The sequence below is a fragment of the Panthera leo genome, chromosome C1 (assembly GCF_018350215.1).
Source record: "Panthera leo isolate Ple1 chromosome C1, P.leo_Ple1_pat1.1, whole genome shotgun sequence".
NCBI classification, from domain to species: domain Eukaryota; kingdom Metazoa; phylum Chordata; class Mammalia; order Carnivora; family Felidae; genus Panthera; species Panthera leo.
This window is the reverse complement of record NC_056686.1, coordinates 180118928-180144488: the sequence shown is the minus strand read 5'-3', so window position 1 is coordinate 180144488 and position 25561 is coordinate 180118928. Positions and strand designations below refer to the sequence as shown.

At 40.2% G+C, this 25561-nt stretch overlaps 1 long non-coding RNA gene and 1 pseudogene across 1 annotated transcript; one reads left to right on the top strand and one right to left on the bottom strand.

Moving 5' to 3' along the window:
* Positions 1 to 350: 350 nt before the first annotated feature.
* Positions 351 to 977, top strand: LOC122226052 (annotated as a pseudogene).
* A 20074-nt stretch (positions 978 to 21051) lies between these two features.
* LOC122226420 lies at positions 21052 to 25117 on the bottom strand. Its single transcript, XR_006205623.1, has 2 exons — positions 25038 to 25117; positions 21052 to 21174 (listed from the first exon to the last, which is right to left on the bottom strand). It is a non-coding gene; the product is annotated as an uncharacterized LOC122226420 (long non-coding RNA).
* Between the last annotated feature and the right edge of the window lie 444 nt (positions 25118 to 25561).

Sequence of the window (25561 nt, the reverse complement as noted above, 5' to 3'; positions counted from 1 at the left end):
GAGGGGAGGTGGGTGGGGTGGATGGGTGAAATAAGCAATGGGGATTAAGGAGGGCACTTGTGATGAGCACAGGGTGATGTATGTAAGTGATGAATCACTAAATTCTACACCTGAAACTAGTATTATACCTGTATATTAACTCATGAATTTAATTAAAAACTTTAAAAGCAAAAACAAAAAAGATACATATATCCAATCTATTAGCATTTGAAAAAATTAAATATGCCATTTTTGAGACAACCACAATGTAATTCCCACAATATAATATGATAGAAAATCCACATAAAAAAGTGAATTGGGGTTCCTGGGGCTCCTCTCACCTGCCTACATGCCACCCACCACCTGTGACTATGCAGCTGGCCTCTGCTGCCAGCCGAACCCTTAAAAAGGCCTTTGCTGCGCAGGCCAGGATGCCTCTCCCTGTTCTGGCCTTTGCCAAAGAAAGTTAACTTTGCAGAAGAAAAGAAGGAAACGTGGACATGAAGAGGAGAATCTAGCTGGAGCTGAGGAACCAAACCTGGGCAGCTGTTTGCGAACTTGTCTTGAACAATTGCAAATCAAATGATAGGAGAATTGAGGTCTTAACTGATGAAAGTGTGAACTTAGAGTTCCTTGGTTTAATAATTGGAGGCTTGGTTTCAATTTCAAATCTCCCCAAACTACTGAAATTGAAATAGCTCTTGACCATGACCAAGAGGATCGGCAGGTCCGTGACTCAGATGCCAAAGTGGATGGTGTGGTTGAAGAAGAGGAGGAAGAAGAAGGAGAAGATGCGGAGGATGAGGATGGTGAAGAAGAGGAGTTAGATGATGAAGAGGATGAGTAGGAAGAAGTCAGGGAGGAAGAAGAATTTGGACATGCTGGAGAAGTTGTTGGATGAAGACGATGAGGATGAAGATGAAGATAAGATGAGGAAGAAAGTGGGAAAGTTGAGAAGAGGAGGGAAGAAAAAAGATGGTGAAGGAGAAGACGGTTAAGACCCCAAATAACCTCTGAAAAACCCCAAAACAAATGAACAACTATTCATTATTGGTTGAACTGCTCATATGGATTTGGTAGCTGTTTTAAGAAAAAGGTAGCTGTGATAACAAACCCAGGACACCCACCCACCCAAAGAGGCAAAGAATAGTTCTTGTGACATTACACCTTCCTCCATTTAGTCCCTCTTGGAAGTTGACCACTGAACCTGGGGTCTTCATTCCAACAAAATTGTAAGCATTGTTAGCTTTGTGTTAAGACTCTTGCTGTAGCATGGATAGTGGTGATTGGTGAGTCATCTGTGGCTACCAGTTACACCAAGACTGTAACAGCATTTTTACTTTCTGTACAACAAAGGAACTTTGAAAATAAAATCCTAACATTTGGGGGGAAAAAAGGTAATTATAATTGACACTGAGCTGAATGGAGTTCAGCTAGAGTTGGAACATCATTAGCTTAAGCCAATGTTATGTACATTTCTTCTCTGAAACTGAAGCTCCTTAAGATACTCGATGAAAAATAAATTTCTGTGTATCTGTATCTTTGTAAATTTATGTATATAAAATGCATGTGTGTATATATATATATATATATATATGTATCTGTGTGTATTAAATATTAATATATTTATGTATGAAAGTATGCAGTGATTCTCCCTTGTAGATTAACAGGAGATATTAGAATATTAACCACTTCAATGATGATTATGTCTGAACAAAGATTCTCTTGACAAATGTCAATAGTATGGATATATGGATAGAAAGAGCAGACATAGGCAGTATTTGAATACATCAAATAATATTTGCTCATCCAAATGTTGAAGTAGGTTACTATCTATAATCAAGATATAGAGAGAGAATGAACGTTGTGTCTGGGACATAAGATATTTCTAGCCCATAGGCCTCAGCAGTGGGAACACAGTTCCAAATGGTGACTTCTGAGTGAGGGTCTTATCAGGCATTTTGAAATGAATATAACTGTTTTTATATATGTCTTGGATAAACTGGCATGTAGTTTTGCCTGGGTATGTGTTATAGGCCATTTTGAATGAGTCCCACCAATTTCAGAATTATATGAAACACACTATTACTAAGGTATGGTACCTGGTATAATCAGGTATAAACATTTTTATCTGTCGTTCTCAGTGATAATAAAGATCGGTTCAAATATGTTCCTAAAACACTTTCTTATTCACTCATTCCATTATTGTTCACTGGTTCCAGTTATTCCATTAGTCTTGAACCATTCATTGTCTACCTTTGCATTTATGGACATATTGGTAATATAAATTTGGACATTCTAACCACCAGTGACATGAACTTGAATTTCAATTTTTCATTCTTGCTTGATGGGTGAGGGTATTATATACCACTCATTTGGGTAATTCTGTATCTCAAGTTGCCTTTCTTTTATACCAACTGTCCATGCCATCTTTTTGGCTGATTTGCATATTTTTCCAAACACACTACTGTGGGACCCACCTAAAGGCCCTGGGAACCTCGCCCTGATTCAGCACGTTCTAGTTTGCACCTTTGTGCAAACTGAGTGCTTAGCAGCTCTACCTCAGCTTTGCCAGCAAAGGAGTGATCCGACACATTTTTCAGAGCAACCTACCAATAGCTTCAATTGCTTTGCTTGTGTTACAAGTTTGAGAAGCACTGCTTTAGCAGTGTTGCTGAAAAGAAATCTTAATTTTAGTTTAGGGCTTTGCTGTTCACTGTGTGCAAACAACAGAAACAAAGAAAAATCTACTTTTGTACTTTTTCTGTCCTAGATCTTTGGGAGCTCTTTATCATGAGGTGTTTCCCACATGCGAAAATGAAGTATTAATACACACCCTTTAGAGTTTGGTTGGAGATTAAGAAAATGACTCGTAAGATATGAATGTCTGCCACTGTTCCTAGCACATAGCAGATGTTTGTTAAACATAAATCTGCTCTTGAGATCTTTAAAATCTACCTAAGGAGTGTGATAATTTCTGATACTGAAATCATTATGACTTAAGCTGTTATCGTTATAACAGCTTTTTGCACATGCCAATGGCTCTCAGTCCTTGTGCCTGAACATTAGCCACCAATGGTAAAAATAATACCAAAAGGAATCTTCTTTATGAGCATTCAATAGATGTATCCTAAACAATTGAAACACGTCATGGCATTTGATAATTATAGCAACATTGACAGGTGGGAACTGTTACACTCATTTGCACTGTATGAATAAGAAAGTTAGACTTTGGTAGTTAAAGGGTACTCTAAGTTCCTATGCCAATAAGTGTTAGCATTTCTTGAACCTGTATTGTCTGATTCCAAATTCCATACCCACATCCATAAGCACTGTGGTAGGGCCACTAGCCAAGAATTAATGGCTTTTCAGGGAAAGAGGAGCAGTATATCAGAGCAGCCTAGGAAAAATAAAACTTTCAAAATTAAAATGTCAAGTCAGGTTTGTTTAGAGGAAAATTAGCTTAGGATTTCAAAGCATTACTTTAAGAATGCCAAATGAAAGGGATTCTCGCTTATCTTTTACTTCATTTTTAAACTTTATTATATAATGTTCTCACAGGCATTATCCATTACTTGTAATTCTGCATTCTTTTTTATATCCTAGAGTTTAAATGCCCCCTTTAGAACTTATGTCAGTAATAAAAACATCCTTGGTTGCTTTTACATCTCTGGCTTTAGTGACTTAAGACATTTTTTTTTTTTGTATACTACAGGAAGCCCCGTATTTTTTTAATTTTTTTAATGTTTATTCATTTTTGAGAGAGAGAGAGACAGAGCACAAAAGACACAGAATACAAAGTAGGCTCCAGGCCCCAAGCTGTCAGCACAGAGCCTGATGCAGGGCTGGAACCCACTTACCATGAGATCATGGCCTGAGCTGAAGCCAGATGCTTAACTACTGAGCAACCCAGACACCCCTGAATCCCCATATTTTTACAGTTTGATAAAAAATATCTATCTTCTCTATCTATCCAACTGTTTTTTGTGTCTATCTATCTATCTATCTATCTATCTATATGTTTTTATTCTTCTACCAAACATAAATGATAGAAATTATTCATTTAGTTGGTTTTTGGGATCTGACAGGCCTGGCTTCAAGTTCTGATTTCCACACCATCTAACTCTGTGAACTTTGGAAGATGTATTAATTCTATTGTTGCAAAGCAAATTGCTACAAATTTAACAGTTTAAAAAAACATATATATTATATACATAGATATATATTATATCAGGTGTACAGACACAGCCTATCTTGGTCCCCTGTTCAGGTCTCAAGGATGCTGTAGGGTTGGGGATTCATTCCTGCTGTGCTCAGGATCTTTTATTAGCTCACATGCTTACTGGCAAAATTCATTTCCTTGCTGGGTAGATTTCATTGGTGCTTACTTTTTCAAGGAGAGCAGGCAAATCTCTCTGACCTTAAGGAAAGCCTTATTTTAGGCTTGACTCTTAAATCTGTGTTTTCTGATTTGTATATAGATATAATAACATACACCTCTTAGTGTTACTTGTGAGTATCAAATGAGAGAATAATATAGCATTATAAATATTCAAATGTTATTTATTTTTTAATTAAAATCTAGCTTTTTCCTTCATCATCAGAGTAATCTGTGTCACCTTCCATTCCAGGTTATGGTTAATGCATAATTTACTTATATTTCTCAATTTCTAGGCGAACTTCATTAGACATTTGGTTTTATATATTTTACATATAAGGAACTTAGAAAATGTGTCTGCAGGTATAGGTAGGAGTGCAGGTTTTCTATGGAAGTAGAAACATTGTTAGTGTCATTGTTTCTATTTTCTCAATTTAGTGGTGAAGACTATGGTGAGATAAGATATTTGAAAATGCTTTGTTAACCATGAATCGTATTGCAAATATGAGGAACACATTTTGATGCAGGCTAATAAGGACTTAGTTTAGGGTGAAGATAGGGGAAAAATAGAGGAGGAGAACAAAAGAGAATATTATAAAGAAAAGTCAGATTTGGAACAACTGAGTACCTGTGTCATAATATTTATGAAGAAGGGCACTGAGGTAGACAGGGCTTCAAGAGATTGTCACAAATTTTTTCTGCATTGTTTTCTATCAGCTGGATGCAAGAAATCATCCAGAGGACAGATCTCTGGTTCAGTGAAGAACAATTTTGAATGTTCCCATTTGTTGTGTAAGTCTCAGGACAATCAATCCTGTTGCCCTAGGGGTCCTTAGTGATAGACCTTTTATGATTTGTGATGGTCTTTTTAGTTATTTTTGTATTGGTGCAAAGGAACTTCCTTGGAAGGAAAGGAGATAGAATCTGCCTAGTACCTTATGAGGCTCAGTGTTTTTATGATCTCTCTGACAAACAGAGATGATCCTAACTTCAGTTGGCTGACTGTAAGTATACCCAGTTCTGTGATAGGGAACTCGTCGTGAAGGAAAGGGGAATCTGCATGGTGTCCTCAGCTTAATATCAAGGTCTGATAGGCAGCACTGGAGAGCTGGGTTTGTCCCAGACTGTGCCTGACATCTGAGTGTTCCTCTTGGCTGGTTTAGACATCCTCACTGTGAGGCCATATCTAGGAGCAATGGCAGGATGTTGAACTATCCACTGGATTATTCTTACTTTAACTCCCATCAAAGAAGATTCAGACAAACAAGAGAGTAGGATCACATTATTCAGTAACTACTGTGCCTCCCAGGGGATATGGCTTAGTAAGAGCTTTATTGAGGAATAGATACATATCAAAAGGAGTAGTACTAGTATTAAATGTGACCTCTGTGGCAGTGAAAGATACAAGAACAACTAAACATTGGTATATGCATTTGGATTATTAAGGTTCTCAAAGCAGATCTCTTCCTGGTGTTTGGAAACAAAATTGGCTTTGGGTTGATTAAAACTTCAACACTATTTGTTAATTTTAGGTCTCAAGAATGGGAAACTAGATGTGCTGCTAATATGGGCAGGTTGTGGCTCAAGTGATTAATTTGAATTAAAAAGCTGATGGAGAAGGAAAACCAGATGTGCCTATAAAAGTATTTCAAGGTCTTATTTAAATCAATGCCACCATTCAGCCATTTAACAATCATTTAGCAAACATTTTTTGTAACTTTTTTTATAACTCCTATGTGTCTGCAACTTACTATTATTCATCAGAAGGTCAAAAAAACTTCTTTGCAACACCACCAGACCGTATGAGAAAGTAACAGACCTGTATTTATTTCAGAGTCACCTTGCAACTAATAATGAACAGAAAGTAGAACTCTATTCTCAGTATATTTTCAAGGTAAACCAAGCAGTCACCCATGATTATTTTTCACATCCAATCTTTTAGGGAGTATGAACTTGCTTTGTTCCAGTTTGTGCTTTTTCAAAGCAAAAGCTCAGCATTAAAAATACACGACTGAGAGAAATGTGCATTGAAAAGGAAAAAAAACAAAAAACAAAAAACCCAGAAATGTCAGGTGGAGAACCTGGAAACAAGAACAAATATCATGGGAATTATTTGAATCATAGTGTATCCTCAAAAGCCAAATGATAGGTTTAGTTATTTCTGGTTTCTTAATTATTTGGGTGTTGCTTCTAAACCAAGGGTAATTGAGTCTATTCTAGAAACAAAACTTCCAAAAATTCAGTGTAAGATAAGATGTATTATTGTCAAGTTACCACATATTTAATCTAGTCAGGAAGTTTTAAAGTTCTGTGTGGAAATGTTCATCACTTAACTTTTCTTGACCTCAGTTTTCTCAGATGTAATTGTAGAGTAGGATTAGTTGACCTGTCAACCCCCTTCTGGATGCAATATTATGCCTGATGTTTAAATATACACAAAAGGGATAATGTAAGGTACATAATCCCTGTTTTCTAGGAACATAGCAGACAAATCTCCTAAAATATTAGAAACATTATAATTTAATATTAAAAGACTGGAAAGTAAATCCAGGTACAAAGGCAGAAATCTGAAGTCATTTAGTTGGTAGAAAGCCTACTGGGAGGGAATCAGCAATTTTCTTTGCCATGTATTTGCTATTTCAGAAAAAACCTTAAAGTTGTAATTGATTTTTACTCAATTTGATATAAAGCTACGCAGAGTCAACATACAATTAAATTTCATGGGGGTTTTACTCTGCCATTAAAAAAAAAAAATTTAATGTTTATTTATTTTGAGGGAGAGAGAGACACAGGGTGTGAGCAGGGAAGGCTCAGAGAAAGAGGGAGACACAGAATCCGAAGAAGTCTCTAGGCTCCGAGCTGTCAGCAAGAGCCTGATGCAGGGCTCGAACTCACGAACTGTGAGATCATGACCTGAGCCGAAGCAGATGCTTAACTGACTGAGCCACCAGGCGCCCCAACTCTGCCATTTTTAATAAATATCTTTTTTCACTGTTACATGAGAAATGCATCGTTAGTCACTACTTTCCTGTCTTTGAATAATGTGGCCACCAATGAATATTTTTGAGAAGGTTACACCTTTTGTGATCCACTGAAATATGTTGCATCCCATCACTTGTGGTTTCCATATTTGGGAATTAGCCTGCTTGCTGAAATTTATTTGCGGGGAACCTTGGTGTCTCAGCCGGGGAAAGGTTCCACTCCTGCTTTCAGCTACGATCATGATCTCACAGTTTGTGGTTTCAAGCCCCACATCAAGCTCTGCACTGACAGTGTGGAGCCCGCTTAGGATTCTCTCTCTCTTCCCCTCCCTCTGCCCTTCCCCTGCTCACATTCTGTCTCTCTCTCTCAAAATAAATAATAAACTTTAAAACAGAAAGTGACATGAAATTAATTTGCAACCCCAAAGTCAATACTCATAATACTTTTGAGGTCATTTGCAGACATGTGTGGACATGTGCAAGGCAATGAAAAAGTTGAGTTGCCTCACGTGTACATTCCCAGTTGAGGTCAGACAAGCATGACTTCTTGTTTTAGCTTTTATACTATAAATGAGTTTCTTTCTGGTGGTTTTTCAGTGTGATGTTTAAACCTTTTTTGTGCTTTTTTTCGATAATTCACTGTTTAAGATATCCTCCAAGTGTAGTGCCGAAGTCCTGACTAGTATTCCTAAGTGTAAGAAGACTGTGTTGTGCCTGCAGAGAAAGTTCATGTGTTCTGTAAGCTTCATTTAGACATGCATTACTGGTGTTGATAGCTATGAGTTCAACGTGAATGAATCAACACTACACATGTAATAAGAAATATACCTAAAACAAGGTTATATATTGATCAATGAGCAAAATATTGTGACCGGAGGATCACAAAACCTAACCCTATGGATGTCCTAGGAGCAATGGTTCAGTATTTGCTAATTCAATGTTCATGACGATTTTATAGAATGATTCAACTGTGCTAGGATGAAAAGATAGTTTAACAACTAGACAATTGGAGGTGATAGATAAATATCCACATATTTGTGAAGAGGCAGTGGGTAGGAGTAGTTTTCAATTTGTTATAAAATCTCTAATGGCTTCTCTTAGGAATCACAGTAACCAAAATCAGACTCAAAGTTTTATGACTCATTTTGGACATTAAGATGTATGTTGCCTAAGAAGTCAATATGCTGATTGGCATGTGTACAGAAAAATCCTGCTCTCGTGGCACAGTGCAGTTTTTGTATTTTATCTATATCTAACAGTGATGGCCGTGATACAACAGCTAATTCCAAAATGCCTGAAAAGTATTTATTCACTTACTTCTCCAACAGTTATCCAGCACTTAGCACAAGTCACACATATTGTTCTACTCATGTAGGAAAACATCCCCACTGTCGGTTTGCTATAAGCAAACAGAAGATTGCAGTTAACTTGAGGGTCATTTGGTGTATGAGAAAGGAAGCCATCTGAGAGATAGGTTATTTCCTTTTGTTATTGAAATGTCATCAACATATAGCATTATATTAGTTTCAGACATACAACATTATGATATTTGGATAGAGAGATAAGTTTCTGAATAATGAGGAAGTCTTTTTCATAATTTTTAATGTAAATAATAAACTCATACCCACCTAAAATCAGTGAAACTTTGGTAGCACTGGGTTCAAGATATTCTTAAAGTGATATTCATAGTCACTTTCAAGTAGAAGACATAGATGGAGAATCACACCTCCAAAATGTACAGTAGTTCATAAATTTATGAATTTGCACATTGAAATAGAAATAGCTAGGGCTGCCTGGGTGGCTCAGTCAGTTAAGCACCTGACTTCGGCTCAGGTCGCGATCTCACAGTTTGTTGGTTTGAGCCCTGCATCAGGCTCTGTGCTGACAGCTCAGAGCCTGGAACCTGCTTTTGATTCTCTGTCTCCCTCTCCCTCTGCTCCTCCCCAACTTGTGCTCTGTCTCTCTCTCTTTCAAAAATAAAAATTAATTTTTTTTAAAGAAATAGCTAAAGCAATAAGAATATCATTCAGTTAAAAACTTGAATGTAGAGCATTTGATAACCGTTAGAATGATATGTATCTTCCAACAGCATACCATCTCCTCTAAAGTGAAGTTACCTTTTTGACAGAGGCAGACATAACTGCATATAGGGCAAAGAAACAGATTAGGTATGTTAAATTTGGGAAAAATTAGTGGATCTGATAAAAATGATGAAAATAGTTTGTAGCCTACTTCTTGCTCATAGTTACCAATAATGCAATAAGAAAATATTGGTATTTAATACTATATCCACCTTTTATTTATGAACAGATATTTTGACAATTGGTTGGTAATTTTGTTTAGTTTAACCATACAGTAATCTACTTTGAATTTGGCATGTAAAATAAGTGAGTCTTCTTAAATAATAACTTTTGGCTTTATTTTTTTTTAATGTATATATATTTATTTTGAAAGAGAGAGAGAGCATGCGAGCAGTGGAGGGGCAGAGAAGGAGAGAGAGAATCTCAGCACAGAGCCTGACAAGGGGCTTGATCTCATAAACCCTGAAATCATGACCTGAGCCCAAATAACGAGTCAGACGCTCAACCGACTGAGCCACCCAGGCACCCCATTTCTTGCCTTTACAAATTTTCCTTAATAAGTTTAAGTCTTGCATCAAGCCTTGATCCTTGACCTCTTCTAGGCACTCTATCAATTTCACTAATGCCATTTCCTCACTTCCTATTGATATGCCAGTCCTAGACAGATCTTTGTCTTTTCTGAATTCTAAACATATATATCCAAAAGTTGGCCTGACATTTCCACTTGGATGTTTCAAAGGACTCTCAGAAGCAAATGTGTCCAAAAAAATTTGCTTCTAAATATGTCCTTTTACTGTATTCACTGTTTCAGTGAAAGGCACACACATTTGTCTAATTACAGAAGGAGGAAATCTTCTCCCGCACTTCACATCCAATCTAAATACACTGTTGTTGATTTTAAGTTGTATGTTCTTCTCTCTCCATTGCTAATACCATAGTTCATACTGTTCAATAGCTTACAATCTGGTCTTCTCACATCTACTCTCCCTGTCCAAATGGTTCTCTCAGCCAATATGAATTCCAAAAACTGTCGGAATAAACAGTTTTCAAAATTTACTTTTTGAAATCCATCCCCATTGCTCTATCCCATATATTTATATCATATTTATGTTTTTTTCCAACTTTTCATATTCTCAAATAAATAATGATTTTTGCTAACTCAGAACCTTTATACTTTCTGTTGCCTTGAGAAGCTCTTCCCACTCCCACCCCCTTTCTTTACCTTCTTATTTGTTGTTCATCCTTCAGATCTCAGCTGAAATATCAGTTCCTGATAGAATACTCACTAACAATGCCTTCCTTCAATTGTATTAATTGTTTCTAGAACATTTGCTCATGGCACTTAGTGTTTTTCCTTCATTGCATTTCTCATTGCAATTGGAAGCTTAGACATTGGATTTATTTTCTATTTCTCACTATTTTGAGGACGTATTTTTGGAATTAAGTGATTAGTTACAGATTTTGGTATATTTTAAAAACAACTGAATGTCTCTCTTCTTTTGGCAAGCCCTATCAGCAATCTGGAAACAGCATGGGGCTACTTGTCCACTCAGCAGCAAAGATTATTCTAAGACAGGATGTTGGCTGGACCCTCTGTAAGATCTATTTTCCAAGATAATGTTTCCTTTTCTTTTTTTTTTTTTTTTTTTTACTTTTTTAACGTTTATTTTTGAGAGAGAGAGACAGAGTGTGAGCTGGGGAGGGGCAGAGAGAGAGAAGGCGACCCAATCCAAAGCAGGCTCCATGCTCTGAGCTGTCAGCACAGAGCCCAACGCGGGGTTTGAACTCACAAACTGCGAGATCATGACCTGAGCCAAAGTCGGATGCTTAACCAACTGAGACACCCAGGAGCTCCTTTAATGTGTCTTTTTCTAAAAGTGTGGCTCGAATCTAAACACTTCTGTCATTTTACTTAAACCCAAAATGTAAATTACATCTTTATTTGTTATCTCTCACCAAAAACAAAGTAAGACAAAACAAAATAAAACAAAACAAACCTGCAGTCAATAGAGCTATCAGTGAAAATATATATATTTGGTCTTGGGACACTATGGATTTTATTCGTGGATATTTTCAATCATTTCTCTCCCAAGAAGCAAAGAACAAGAATGATGAGACAGAAGTACTATATCCAACAAAATGGAAATGTATATACTATTGATAAAAGAAACAAAACAAAACAAAAGACAAATAAGCAGCAAAATAACACAGCTGGCCTCCCTGAATTTAGTTTCAGGGACCTATTCAGAGAATGTCATCATTCCCTTTTTGTTTATTTTGAATAATTATTTTTGATATTCGGTACTTCTGGCTTACAGAGTATCCCTCAATGTTCACAAGGGCTCATTAGGTAGTTTTCAAATGAAATTTACATCAAAATTACCTAAGTAACATTTTATAATCCAGATACCAAAGCTAAATTTTCTTAATTGGAATTTCCAATTCATACATGTATGATAAATACAACAGAAAAATTTTTGCCACAAGTCATGAAGGGGAATCACCATGCCAGATGTTGCATCCATTGGGATGCTTTAGCTATTAAAGGTTTTCTGCCTGAAATTTCTTTGTGCTTTTAAGTATACTTAAGAAATCATTTTTAGACTCACTGACTTTCTTAATTTTCTTCCTAAAAATATATAAATTGATGTATAAAAGTAGATTTTATTTTATACCTTTCATTATAATACATTAGATCTATAGTAACTAATGTATGTGGGATAAAGAGTAGCCATTTATGTTAAGATTGAAATAAAATGCACACAGTGTTAGAGTGTACAAGGTGTGGGTAAAGAGAAATTTAGCTGAATTTAAAGTTGGTTGTGCACTGTTACCAGGTGCTCAAGACAGTGCTAGCATTACAGATAAAAGTCTTATCCTATCTGAAAATATTTTAACATGTCTTTATTTTGTAATGTTTATTGATTGATTTTTTTTTTTTTTTTTTTTTTTTTTTTTTTTTTTTTTTTGAGAGAGATAGCATACAAGCAAGGGAGGGGAAAAGAGAGACAGAGACACAGAATCTGAAGTGGGCTCCAGGCTCTGAGCTGTCAGCACAGAGCCTGACACAGGGCTTGAATTTAGGAACCGTGAGATCATGTCCTGAGCTGAAGTCGGACACTTAAACCACTAAGCCACCCAGGTACTCCTAAAATGTCTTTAAAAATGGACAGTTACTTAGTCGGTATTTTAATACTGTGGTAGCCATTTTCTAGTAGGGTATAATTTCTGGTAAACAAACCAAATTCAAAGGTATTTGGTTCAAATGATCAACATTCTATGTTAGAAAGTGGATGAGTTACTAGACCAGCTGTCCAGAGCATACAGACCCTGGACAACAGACAGGTACTTGTATAAATCAGAATGTTGTTGTGAGAGACTAAGAGAAAAATTACCAGGTGTACTCACAACTGCAAAGAAAAGACCCCCCCCCCCCCCCCCCCCCCCCCCCCGCCCCCGTTCCCAGAACCAGCCAGGGCGTGCCCGGTTGTGGTCTGACCTAAAGGCGGGAACCAATCAACTTCTGCTGAGTGGTCTGAAAAAAAAGGAGGGAACCAATCAACTTCTGCTGAGTGTTCAGATTTAAATGTCAACCAATAACAGCTCTGTAACTGCAAAAAAATCCCTAACTTGTTTGTGCCTGTCTATAAAAGAAGCCGTAAGATCCTCGCTCGGGCCTCTTAGCGTCACCGGCAACGAGTGCGCGGAGGACCGTGTTCGAACCTGCAATAAACGACCCTTGCCGCTTGGCTTTGGCTTTGACTCTGGACTCTGGTGGTTTGTTTTTGGGGGGTCTCTCGAATCGGGGCATATCAGTTGACTGCATAAAACTAAAGCCAATTAACTATGCCTTAAACATAAAGGATATGTACTATTTTACATGATTCATAAACTTAACAAAGTCATAAATGACAGTTTATTTCTTTCCATCTTTCTGTTCTGCCATTCTTACCGTGTTAGTTTTAGTTACTCAGGATCAAAAGATGCTTCCGTAACTCTGAAGATCCCACATTCTGACAGTAATTAACAAAGACAGTTAAAGAGGAAGCTGCCCGAAAATCTTTTCTGTGTGTATCATTGGCCAGAACTATTCCATATGCCTGAACTTGATAAGAGTTATAAAACCAACTACCTTAGCTTAGACCATTCACACTTCATTCTCTGGGGATAATATTCATCCTTGAGGGACATGTCTATTTAGAGGAGAGTGAACAAACCGAGCTTTTGTTAGCATAGATGAGGAGTGAGATGACTATTGAGTAGGTGACAATGGATTATCTGATATCAATTAGCATAGCTAAGAACAAGACATTTGAACAAGATTTTGTATTCAGGAAACTTGTAACTAGACAGCATTCAAAGACTGGGGGATAACAAGTGAGCTGACACTGATAGTTTTGATTAAGGTTCAAATATCATGGGAATTTTATATACAGTTCAGCTAAAAGGCGAGTTTTTCTTTTGGCAAAAGCAGCACAGAATTTGTAGGCCAGTCTTGTCATGCACTCTAGGTCTGTAGTTCTCTCTTGTCCAGTAAGAGAGCAGACACAGGATTGAAATGTGAGAGAGGCTAATGTCCTGGAGGAGACAAGAGCCCCGAGTAAGGGTCCTCCCTCCGTTTTTATTAGGATCAGAAGGCTTACAAGCATAATGGACCTGCACAAAGACAATGAAATCGTGAACATTAACTCATGGGCATGAGGGAAAGGGGGTTTTGAAGACATGAGTTGTTAAGGATTTGGGTCAATACAAAACAAAGTCCTGGTGCCAGGTAGATGGTTGTTTACAGCAGATGTGAGGCCCCACCTCTGTTTACCTAAACTTGCCTAGGGGATAAGAAAGACAGAGCAAGCTACCTCTGGGTCAACAAGGCACCTTTCTCTTGCTAATTAACTCCACTCTGGGCAACTTTGCCCTGCTGTGGTCTAAAGTCCTGTTTTCCTGTTTTTGTCCTTCCTACCAGGGAAAGCAGCTTTCTGCTATTGTCCTAAGTTTGGGGGTGCTTCCACCCTGAACACCTAATTTTGTTTACCTAATCTTGGATGTTTTCATCCTGAGATTTCCTCTTCCAATACCTTTGTCCTATACTGGGGGACTTTGCCCTGTTTACCTAATCTTGTTTACCTAATCTTGGATGCATTCATCCTGTGGCCTTCTTTTTCTTTAAGACTTGTTAAGCCATCTGTGGAAACTCAGGGAATTCCTAAGCCTATTCCCCACAAGTCTCAGAAATTGCATGTGAGGAGATGGGACTAAATGACTTGTTCTGGTCCTGCTTAAATTCCTCATTAAAGTTTATTGCAGTATTGCACACACTATGGATGATCAATAAATTTTCTGTACTAATTGGGTTGTACCTATATTGGTTCTTATAACACTGAGTAAGAGCATATATTGGTTCCTATAATAGCAAGTTAGAATTTCATTATAAGTATCACAAGTAAAAGCATTATATTGCTTTCTTGTACTAAAGTGAAAAAAATGGATTTCGTTATTTATTGTGTCCCGGTGACATTACATTTAATTATTAACAACTCAGCCTTGTATTTTGGGAAACAATAATATAACCAAGAATTATCCTTGTAAAGGAGGAAGTCAGGGAACTCAACAGGGGTTGGGGACATGACTTGAAGATCTCAGTTTATGATATTAAAAGCATTACCTTTGGAAGAATTTTCCTTCATAATATTGAACTTAAACATTTATGTACTGTATTAACTGCATATAAAAATTGCAAAATAATCGATAGGAAGCAAGTTCAGTAAGATTGCTTAGAGTATACAAAGGCACTCAATAATTTTCACATGCAAAAAAAAACCACACAAGATTGTGGATTTAAAGTCTAATAGGCTCAGGTTTATTTAATGAAATGTTAATATTTCTCCTCATACCGAAAAGGTATATTGAGAAGGAAGCTGTGATCCTTTTACAATGGATGTAGAGATTATAGGAAAGCACAAGGGGATAAGAAAGGTGAGCCAGTTTAAATGACCTTTATTTAAGCTCCATTGAAACAAATGAATAAGAGGATTTATCTAGCAGACTATAAAATAGATTTGGGAAAAAAAATCCAAATACCAAATGAATACACTTTCATCAAAGGAAGCTTAGAAGTGTGTAATTATATAGAAAAGTGTTTACTCTGGATTTTTAAGTTAAAAAAACTGTATTCATTGAAAATGTTATGCATGATTCTATTATGCATAAATTAAAATATTAATAAATTACATTTTGTTTAAGTTATTGTTACATATTTTAGAAAATACCCATATTCAAATATGTTTACATGTTTACATTCCAGAGAAAATTTTTTAAAAAATTAAATGTTTAGATTAACTGTCAGAAAATTCACCACTAAGTTATTCTACGTGATCTCTGATATATCAAAATAGATGATTCAGTCTAAATGTTCAGAGGTAGTAACACTAGCAAGAGAACAATCATTTTTCTTCTTTTGTTAGCATTTATGACACAGTTCAGAACATCCCTCATTGAATAATTTATCAGTATACTAGTGAATAATCTGAGTTTTCTTTTCCAAATAATGTTTTTTAATGACCATTTGATGAAGAGAGTCTCCTTTTAGAAAAAATTGGGGCAGAAATTAAGAAAGTGCTCTGAGAGTAATTGGGGATAGTGTGTTTAAATATATAGAAGACCTCAAAATCAGTATTTGTTTCTTAAAAAATGCTTCTCTTTTAGATTGTGAACTCCTCAAGTAAAAGATGCTATTGCTATTTATGTATATATTTTAATATTTGCTTAATATGTTTTACTCCATATGGTGATTAATATAAAATTGACAATAGTTCCTAAATGATTTGCACTCTTATTCCTTTTGTAAACATTATGGCTTATATTTTCACTTAAATTCCTTCTCTTACACATTTACTGAAGGTATATTACAAAATATCTTATATTTTTGAGACAACATGATATGTGGGATTAACTTATTATACCATATTATTAGCTGTGGTTGAATCTGTAGACTCTGCTGTTTACTTTGATAGCCACTAGCCACATGCGGCTTTTTCTATTTTTAATAAAATTAGTTAAAATTAAATAAAATAAAAAATTCAGTTTAGCTGTACTAGCCACATATCAAGTATTCAATAGCCACATGTAGTTAGTGGCCACCACAGCAATGATAGAACAATTCTGTCATTGCAGAAATTTCAGCTCAAGAGCACTGCAATAGTTTATGCTGTGTGTTGGGAACATGTGGGCCAATAGCAAATTTGTTGTTTTTGCTTTACAAATAATATATGGCAATATCTCTACAAGTTGACTACTGATAATTTTAGGTACTCTATGTAGAGCTTTATGGGTCTCAGCCATATCTAGTAAAAATCCCAATAGATCATGATGCCCAACCATGTTTGTGATAATTGATATTTCAGAACTTTGATACTAGGGAAAGTAGTGTGCTAAGTAGAGGGGAGAATGCAAGTCATTGGAAAATTATTGTTCTCATTGTTAAAATAAAAATGTAATCATACTCTTTAAAAATTAATACGTCCAGGCCATGTGTTAGAAGCAGATCTCTAGTCTGGTCCAAATAGTAAGTACTGAATACTATATTGGGGAAGAGTCAAGAATAGGGAGAATATGTCTTTTTTTTTTTCTCTTTGAAGTTCTGGAACAATTTTATTTTTATTGATTTATTTTTATATAAATTATTTTCACGTTAGCTAACATACAGGATATACAGTGTGCTCTTGGCTTCGGGAGTAGATTCCCATGATTCATCACTTACATAAAACACCCAGTGCTCATCCCAACAAGTGCCCTCCTCAAAGCCCATCATCCATATTCCCTGCCCCTCCCCACTCAGTCTTTCCACTCTCAGATTGTTCTCTGTATATAGAGTCTCTTATGCATCCCTCTCTGTAACTTATTTTTCTTTCCCTTCCCCCATGGTCTTCTGTTAAGTTTCTCAACTTCCACACGTGAGTGAAAACATATGATATCTGTCTTTCCTTTGACTGACTTATTTCACTTCGCATAATACCCTCTAATTCCATCCACATTGTTGCAAATGGCAAGATTTCATTTTTTTCATTGCCGAAGAGTATTCCATTGTATATATTTGCCACATCTTTGGGGCTCATGGGTGGCTCAGTTAGTTAGGCATCCAACTTGAGCCCAGATCAGATCTCATGGCTTGTGAGTTCTAGCCCCACGTTGGGCTCTGTGCTGACAGCTCAGAGGCTGGAGCCTGCCTCAGATGTCTCCCTCTCTCTCTTTCACTCCCCAACTCACACTCGGTCTCTCTCTCTCTTTCTAAAATAAAAACATTTAAAAAAATTCTAAATATACCACATGTTCTTTATCCATTCATCAGTTGATGGACATTTGGGCTCTTTCCGTAATTTGGCTATTGTTGATAGCACTGCTATAAACATTGGGATGCATATGCCCCTATGAATCAGCATCTTTATATCTATTGGATAAATTCCTAATAATGCTATTGCTGGATCATAGGGTAGTTCTATTTTTAATTTTTTGAGGAACCTCCACACTGTTTTCCAGAGTGGCTGCACCAGTTTGCATTCCCACCAACAATGCAAGAGGGTTTCCCTTTCTCCACATCCCCGCCAACATCTGTTGTTTCCTCAGTTGTTAATTTTAGCCACTCTGACCGTGTGAGGTGGTATATGAATGTAGCTTTGATTTGTATTTCCCTGATGATGAGTGATGTTGAGCATATTTCCATGTGTCTGTTTGCCATCTGGATGTCTTCTTTGGAAAAATGTCTCTCCATGTCTTCTGCCCATTTCTTCACTGGATTATTTGGTTTTTGGGTATTGAGTTTAGTAAGTTCTTTATAGATTGTGGATACTAACCCAATATGCCATTTACAAATATTTTCTCCAATTTCTTTGGTTACCTTTTAGTTTTGTTGATTGTTTCCTTTGCTGTCAAGAAGGGTTTAACCTTGATGAGGTCCCAATAGTTCATTTTGCTTTTATTTCCCTTACCTTCAGAGACATGTCAAGGAAGAAGTTGCTGTGGCCGAGATCAGAGGTTGTTGCCTGTTTTCTCTTCTAGCGTTTTGATGGTTTCCATCTCACTTTTAGGTCTTTCATTCATTTTGAATTTATTTTTATGTATGGTGTAAGAGAGTGGTCCACTATCATTCTTCTGCATGTTGTGATATGCCCAAATTAGAAAGACCCCCAAGAACAAACCACCAGAGTCCAGAGTCAAAGCCAAGTGGCAAGGGTCGTTTATTGCAGGTTCGAACCCGGACCTCCGCGCACTCGTTGCCGGTGACGCTAAGAGGCCCCGAGCGAGGGTCTTACAGCTTCTTTTATAGACAGGCACAAACAAGTTAGGGATTTTTTTGCGGTTACAGAGCTGTTATTGGTTGACATTTAAATTTGAACACTCAGCAGAACTTGATTGGTTCCCGCCTTTAGGTCAGACCACAACCGGGCACGCCCTGGCTGGTTCCGGGAACGGCGCGGGGGGGCGGGAAGGGGGGGAGGTCTTTTCTTTGCAGTTGTGAGTACACCTGGTAATTTCTCTCTTAGTCTCTCATTCCCCCCTTTCTTTGGTGCCTTAAGAGCCAATCTTGGATCTTATGTGTCTGACTCAAATGTTTCGGTAATGATAGGTTGGTATTGGGTCCTAAGGACCATCAGTTGGATCGTGTTAACTCGGTCTTTGATAAAGGCAACTAGTTTATTAATAATATAAGGCCCGAAGGTGAGGAGGAGAAGGAGGAGTATAAGGGGCCCAGCTAGAGCAGAAAGCAGGGTGGCTAGCCATGGGGACTGATTGAACCAAGACTCAAACCAGCCTTGTTGTTGTTCTCGTTCACGCTTCCATTTGGCCAGGCCTTCTCTAACTTTAGCTATGGACTCTTGGACTACTCCGGTGTGGTCAGCATAAAAACAACATTCTTCTCTTAAGTCTGCACATAAACCTCCTTGTTGGAGGAAGACTAGCTCTAGCCCCCTTCGGTTCTGTAGGACTACTTCAGAAAGGGAAGTTAGGGATTTTTCGAGGTGCGAGATTGAGTCCTCAAGTCTGGCTATATCCTCATCAATGGCTGCCCTTAGGCTGTTGAACCCCCAGTGCTGGATGGCTAGTGATGAGATCCCCGTTCCTGGCCCTATAGTACCGAGGCCAAATAAGGTGGCCAAGGTTATGGCCGTAAAGGGTTCCCATTTTGTTCTTATTGACTCTCTTGCTTCCGTCCCTTCTGTCCACAGATCATATACAACATTTTCTTGGTGGTAAATAACCTTTGGAAACACTAACACCATGATGCAATATTCTGTTGACGAATTAAAGACATTCCTGCTAACCCATTGGGTGAGCCCTGTCTTAGAACAAACCCACCAACCGTCAGGAGCTGGAATTATCCATTTAGATTCATTTATAGAGTAATTAGTCAGGGCACAAAGCTGGATATGGCTAGAGGGGACCTTTCCTATACAAGTCCCATTGCCAGTGACCGCTTGCAGTGTGAGGCCGGGGCCCTTTCGATTCCACTTGCAAGCTACTGGCAACTCTTCTCCTGATTGTGAAAAAGGGGCAGCTAGACCTATGGCTTCGTAGAAGGGGGGTTTTATATCATAACATAGCCAGCAGGCCCTTGTTGCCTCAGGGTCCGACCGGTTTAAGGCCTCATACGCTGCTGTTAGCAATTTCCATAGGGAGTCTATGCTTTCTGGGTTCTGATTTTCTTGGATAGCTTGTGCTTTTACTACTGGGGTAAGGATGGGGGTCCTGCTGGAGGGAGTAGTGGAGATCTTCCTGGGGATAGGCTTATCTGTTTTTTTTTCCCAATACCTGATTTGGCCCCACCGGTTGTACAAGAGGGGAGACTTTTAATTTTATTTGAATGGCAGTCCCAAAGAGGGGATATTGATATAAGTAGAGTCCCCAAGTGAGTCCTGAGACCCACCGCCTGTCCTTTTTCCCCTCCTCTGTAAATCTTACACGAATAAGGTTACAGTTTTCATCATACCTGGTGCGGGTACATGGTTGGACATAAGACATTTCAATAAATTGGGGTTTTACTTTCCACTTCCATTCCCCATCATTGGAGGTGACACACCTCCAGGCTGCGCAGTAGAGGGTTTCGATCCCTCCACATCTGCGCCTCATCGCCCCCATCCTAAATCCCGGACATGCATAAAATCCATTTCTACTTATTGACACCCTCCTAAGCGGTTGCCTCCATTTACCTCCTTCCATTTCTTCTAATGGACTAACTTTTTCTAAATTAAAATATAAATCTGGCCACCAGGTATTTAATGGGGCAGTTCCTAGGGTTTTGTTGTAGATTTCATGAGTCTCTAAGTTAGTAATTTCCCATGTCAAATTATAGGGGGTGTGGGGGTTTTGATTTACAGACAGAATTTGCAGAACAATCAAGAGGAGGGCAAGTACCATAGTTAAGGCTCAGTCCGTTGGCGGCGTAGGGTCAATTTTAAAGCATTGTCCTTAGTCCGATCAACAGTCCAGGTTGTCTTTGAAGGTCTGATGAGGTCTGAGAATGGGTCCACTGGTTTGGCGTGGGCGAAATGGATCCAGGTGGCGATTCCGTCTACTTTGATGGCAGTAGGCGTTGTCAGGGTGACCTGAAAGGGTCCTTTCCACCTGGGCTCCAGAGTTCCCTGCCGATGACGTTTGACGAGGACCCAATCCCCTGGCTGGAATTGATGTGGAATAGGCGGGGGTCCAGTCTCATAGAGTTCCTTTAATTTGGGCCATACATCTTCATGGACCCTCTGCAAGGCTTGTAGGGAGAACAAGAATTCAAGACTATTATCGTTCTCAGCTTTGACAAGGTTATCTTTTAGGTTAGGGATGATGGGGGTGGTCTACCATGTATTATTTCATAGGGTGTGAGTCCCAGTTTGTATGGGGAATTACGCACCCTGAACAGAGCATAGGGGAGAAGGACCACCCAATTAGCGCCAGTCTCCATGGTCAATTTGGTTAGGGTCTCCTTTAATGTTCTGTTCATTCTCTCTACCTGTCCTGAGCTTTGGGGTCGGTATGCACAATGTAATTTCCAATCAGCCCCAAGTATGGAAGCCAGTCCCTGACTTACCTTAGAGACGAATGCAGGTCCATTGTCTGACCCTATCATTACTGGAAAACCATACCTGGGCAGGATTTCTTCCAGGATCTTTTTGGCTACAATCTGCGCCATTTCATTCTTGGTTGGAAAGGCTTCAGTCCATCCTGAAAAGGTATCTACAAAAACTAGCAAATACTTATATCCATATTTTCCTGGTTTTACCTCAGTGAAATCTACTTCCCATTAGGTCCCCCGTCTGCTCCCTCTTTGTCTTACCCCTGTTGTCTGAGGATTGCTACTCTCATTGTTGAGTTGGCACACTGTATATTTAGTGACTACTTGATCGACCTTATCAGAGACATTTCTGATTTTTAGTCCAGTCTGTCTTAGTAAGTCCAGCATTCGCTGGGAACCTAAGTGGGTGCTGCGATGGATCCGCTCTAGAACTTGCCATCCTAGTTTATCTGGGAGTATAATGCTGCTTTTGGAGTCTCTCCACCAGCCATCTTTGATTCAGGTCATAGGAAGTTTACTCATCCATTGAATGTCGCTTTCTGAATACTCAGGGCTGGGGGGAAATTCCTGGGGTCCGGGGTCTGGCAGCTGTAGGGTCAGCAATTGCGCCGGGGGCCGAGCTATGTTTTTTGCAGTCTGATCGGCCAAATTGTTGCCCCGGGAAACTGGGTCGGTTGTCTTCTGGTGTCCTGGGCAATGCACAATCGCTAGCTTTTGGGTTCCCATAAGGCTGCTAGCAAGGCTAGAATCTCTTCTTTATTTTTGATGTCTTTCCCTTCAGCTGTGAGGAGCCCCTGTTCTCTGTATATCGCCCCACGTACATGAGCGGTGGCAAAGGCATATCGGCTATCAGTGTACATGGTTAGTTTGCGGTCTCTTCCTAATTTTAGGGCCTGGGTTAAGGCTATTAGTTCAGCCTTCTGGGCCGAGGTTCCGGGGGGTAGGGCTTCTGCCCAAACCACCTCGGTTTCTGAAGTTACGGCCGCCCCCGTATACCTTTGTCCCTGGTGAACGAAGCTGCTTCCATCGGTGAACCAGATGGTGTCCGCATCCGATAATTGTTGGTCCTGCAAGTCCTCCCGGACCCCATAAACTTGAGCCAGTATGTCGGCACAGTCATGAAGTGGGGTTCCCATGTCTGGGTCTGGCAGCAGTGATGCTGGGTTCAGGGCCGTTGGGGGGGTGAAGATGACCCTGAGGGGGTTCAACAGCAGTCCCTGGTAATGAGTGAGTCGGGCATTGCTCAGCCATCAGTCAGGCAGCTGCTTGAGGATGCCCTCGATGGCATGCGGGGTGGTGACTTGTAGCTCTTGACCCATGGTCAGCTTATCAGCGTCCTTTACAGTGGCTGCAATCATCCGGAGACAGGGTGGCCATCCGGCGGCCACTGGATCTAGCTTTTTAGACAGATAGGCTACTGGTCTGCACCAAGACCCAAATGCTGGGTTAGCACCGCCTTAGCTATGCCTCAGTTTTCATCTACATATAGGTGGAAGGGTTTGGAGACATTGGGGAGTCCCAGGGCCGGTGCTGATAGCAGAGCAGTTTTAATTTGTTGGAAGTCCTGTTTGGCTTCTTCCGTCCAACTAAAGGGCTGTTGATCTTTTGTTGCCTGGTATAAAGGTTTTGCTAATTCAGCAAACCCTGGTATCCATAGTCTGCAGAACCCAGCCGACCCTAGGAATTCCCTCACCTGCTGTGGTGTCTTCAGTCTGGGAATACGAAGGACAGTCTCCTTCCGGGCATCCGTTAGCCAGCGTTGCCCCCTCTCAGTAAGTAACCCAGGTAAGTTACCTCTGACTTGCAGATCTGAGCCTTCTTTGCTGAGGCGCGGTAGCCTAAGGTTCCCAGAGTTCGCAGGAGACCTTCGGTTCCCTGGATGCAGGCTTCGGGCGTCTCGGCAGCTATTAAGAGATCATCAAAGTACTGTAGGAGAGTTATATTAGGGTGTTGTTGTCTGTACTCACTTAAATCTTCATGTAGAGCCTTGTCGAACAGGGTTGGAGAGTTTTTGAATCCTTGTGGCAGTCTGGTCCAAGTGAGCTGGCCATTTATGCCCCTGTCTGGATCTGTCCACTCGAATGCAAATAGCTCTTGACTTTTAGGCGCTAGTGGTAGGCTGAAAAAAGCATCTTTTAGATCCAGAACAGTATACCATTGTTTTTCTGGGCTGAGGGCACTCAGGAGAGTATAGGGGTTAGGAACGGTTGGATGTATGTCCATCACCCGCTTATTGACTTCTCTCAGGTCCTGCACTGGTCTGTATTCCCTGCTGTTGGGTTTGCGCATGGGCAGCAGGGGGGTAATCCATGCTGAGTGGCAGGTGCATAGGACCCCGAAGTCAAGGAGGCGGCGGATATGCGGTGTGATGCCATTTTTGGCTTCCGCAGGCATAGGGTATTGGCACACGAGGACGGGGTCCGTCCCGGGCTTGACCTCTATAAACAGGGCTGGGCGATGTTTTGTTAGCCCCATACCACCCGTTTCTGCCCACGCGTCTGGGAAGCGTTGAAGCTAGGGCTCGATGCCCTGATCCAGAGGAGTGGGTTCCTGATGGAGCCTATATTCATCTAGTTTCACAGTGAGTACAGATATGGGTTGGTTGTGGAAGTCAGTCACTGTGGGTCCCCCTGGTTGGAAATGAATTTGGGCCCCCATTTTGGTAAGCAAATCCCTCCCCAACAGGGGGCAGGGGCTGTTGGGAATGACCAGGAAGGAGTGGGTTACCTTCCCTCAGGTAAGACTCTGAGGTAGTCTTACCTACCTCAGAGAACTCCACAGTTCTCTGAGTTGTCTAGGGGTACTTCTTTATTCCGGTGGCCCCTTGTACCCAGGATGATTTTTCAGATACTTTTCCATGGGGCTTGACCAGAACTGAGTGCTGTGCCCCGGTATCAACTAGGAAATGGACCGGGGTCCCCTCCACTTGCAATGTTACCCTACGTTCGGGGAGGGGATCCGAACCCCGTCCTCCCTATTCTGTATCTTGGGTAAACAGTATGGGGGCTATTTTAGGCTGCCATTGTCCTTGGCTGGGGCGGGGTTGTTTCTTCTTGGGGCATTCTCGTATCCAATGGCCTTTTTCTTTACAATAGTCGCATTGATCTTTAAGTGCTGCCTGGGAGGGCGTGTTGTTTGAGTGCCTTCTGGGGGTGGCTGTTCTTTCTGGACTATAGCGGCCAGGACTTTAGTCATTTTCTCTGTGGCCTTGATCTGTCTCTCTTCTGGGGTGTCCCTGTTGTTGTAGACCCGTTGTGCTATACAGAGCAGATCCTGGATCTGTTTACCTTCTAAATCCTCTAGCCTTTGGAGTTTTTTCTTAATGTCAGGAGCTGCTTGATTTACAAAGGACATAATGACAGCAGCCTGGTTCTCAGGGACTTCTGGATCCATGGGGGTAAACTGCCTAAAGGGTTCCATTAATCTCTCTAAGTAAGCAGCTGGACTCTCTGCCTTTCCCTGTATGACCGAATATACCTTAGACAAATTGGTGGGTTTGCGAGCTGCAGCCCGGAGACCCGCCATCAGAGTCTGGCGATAAATGAGCAGCCTTCCCCTACCTTCTGCCGTGTTGTAGTCCCATTCGTCCTGTGGAGGTCTGGTTAGGGGGAAAGCTGCATTAATGAGGTCAGGGTTAGATGTCGGCTGACTGTCGTCTCCGGGAACCAGCTTTCTTGCTTCTAATTGGATCCTCTCTCACTCCTCTGTAGTGAACAGGATGCGGAGGAGCTGCTGACAGTCGTCCCAGGTGGGCTGGTGGGTGAACATGACACTGTCTAAAAGAGCTATTAGGTCTTTAGGGTTATCAGAGAATCGAGCGTTCTGTGTTTTCCAGTTGTAAAGGTCACTGGTGGAAAAGGGCCAATACTGGAGTCGGGGGTTGCCTGTTTCATCGGGGCGTCCTATTTCCTGCAGGGGTAGGGCCACAGTGGAGTCGGGGAGGCGAGGGTTTGGCTCACGTTGGGTGCGCCCGCGGGTTCAGACGGCTGGCCCCTCGCGGTTGGTTTCATTTTCAATGGGGCCCGGCGCAGCTGCTGCCTCCTGTTCTCCTGGTTCCGGCGCAGCTGCCGCTTCCCGTCCTCCT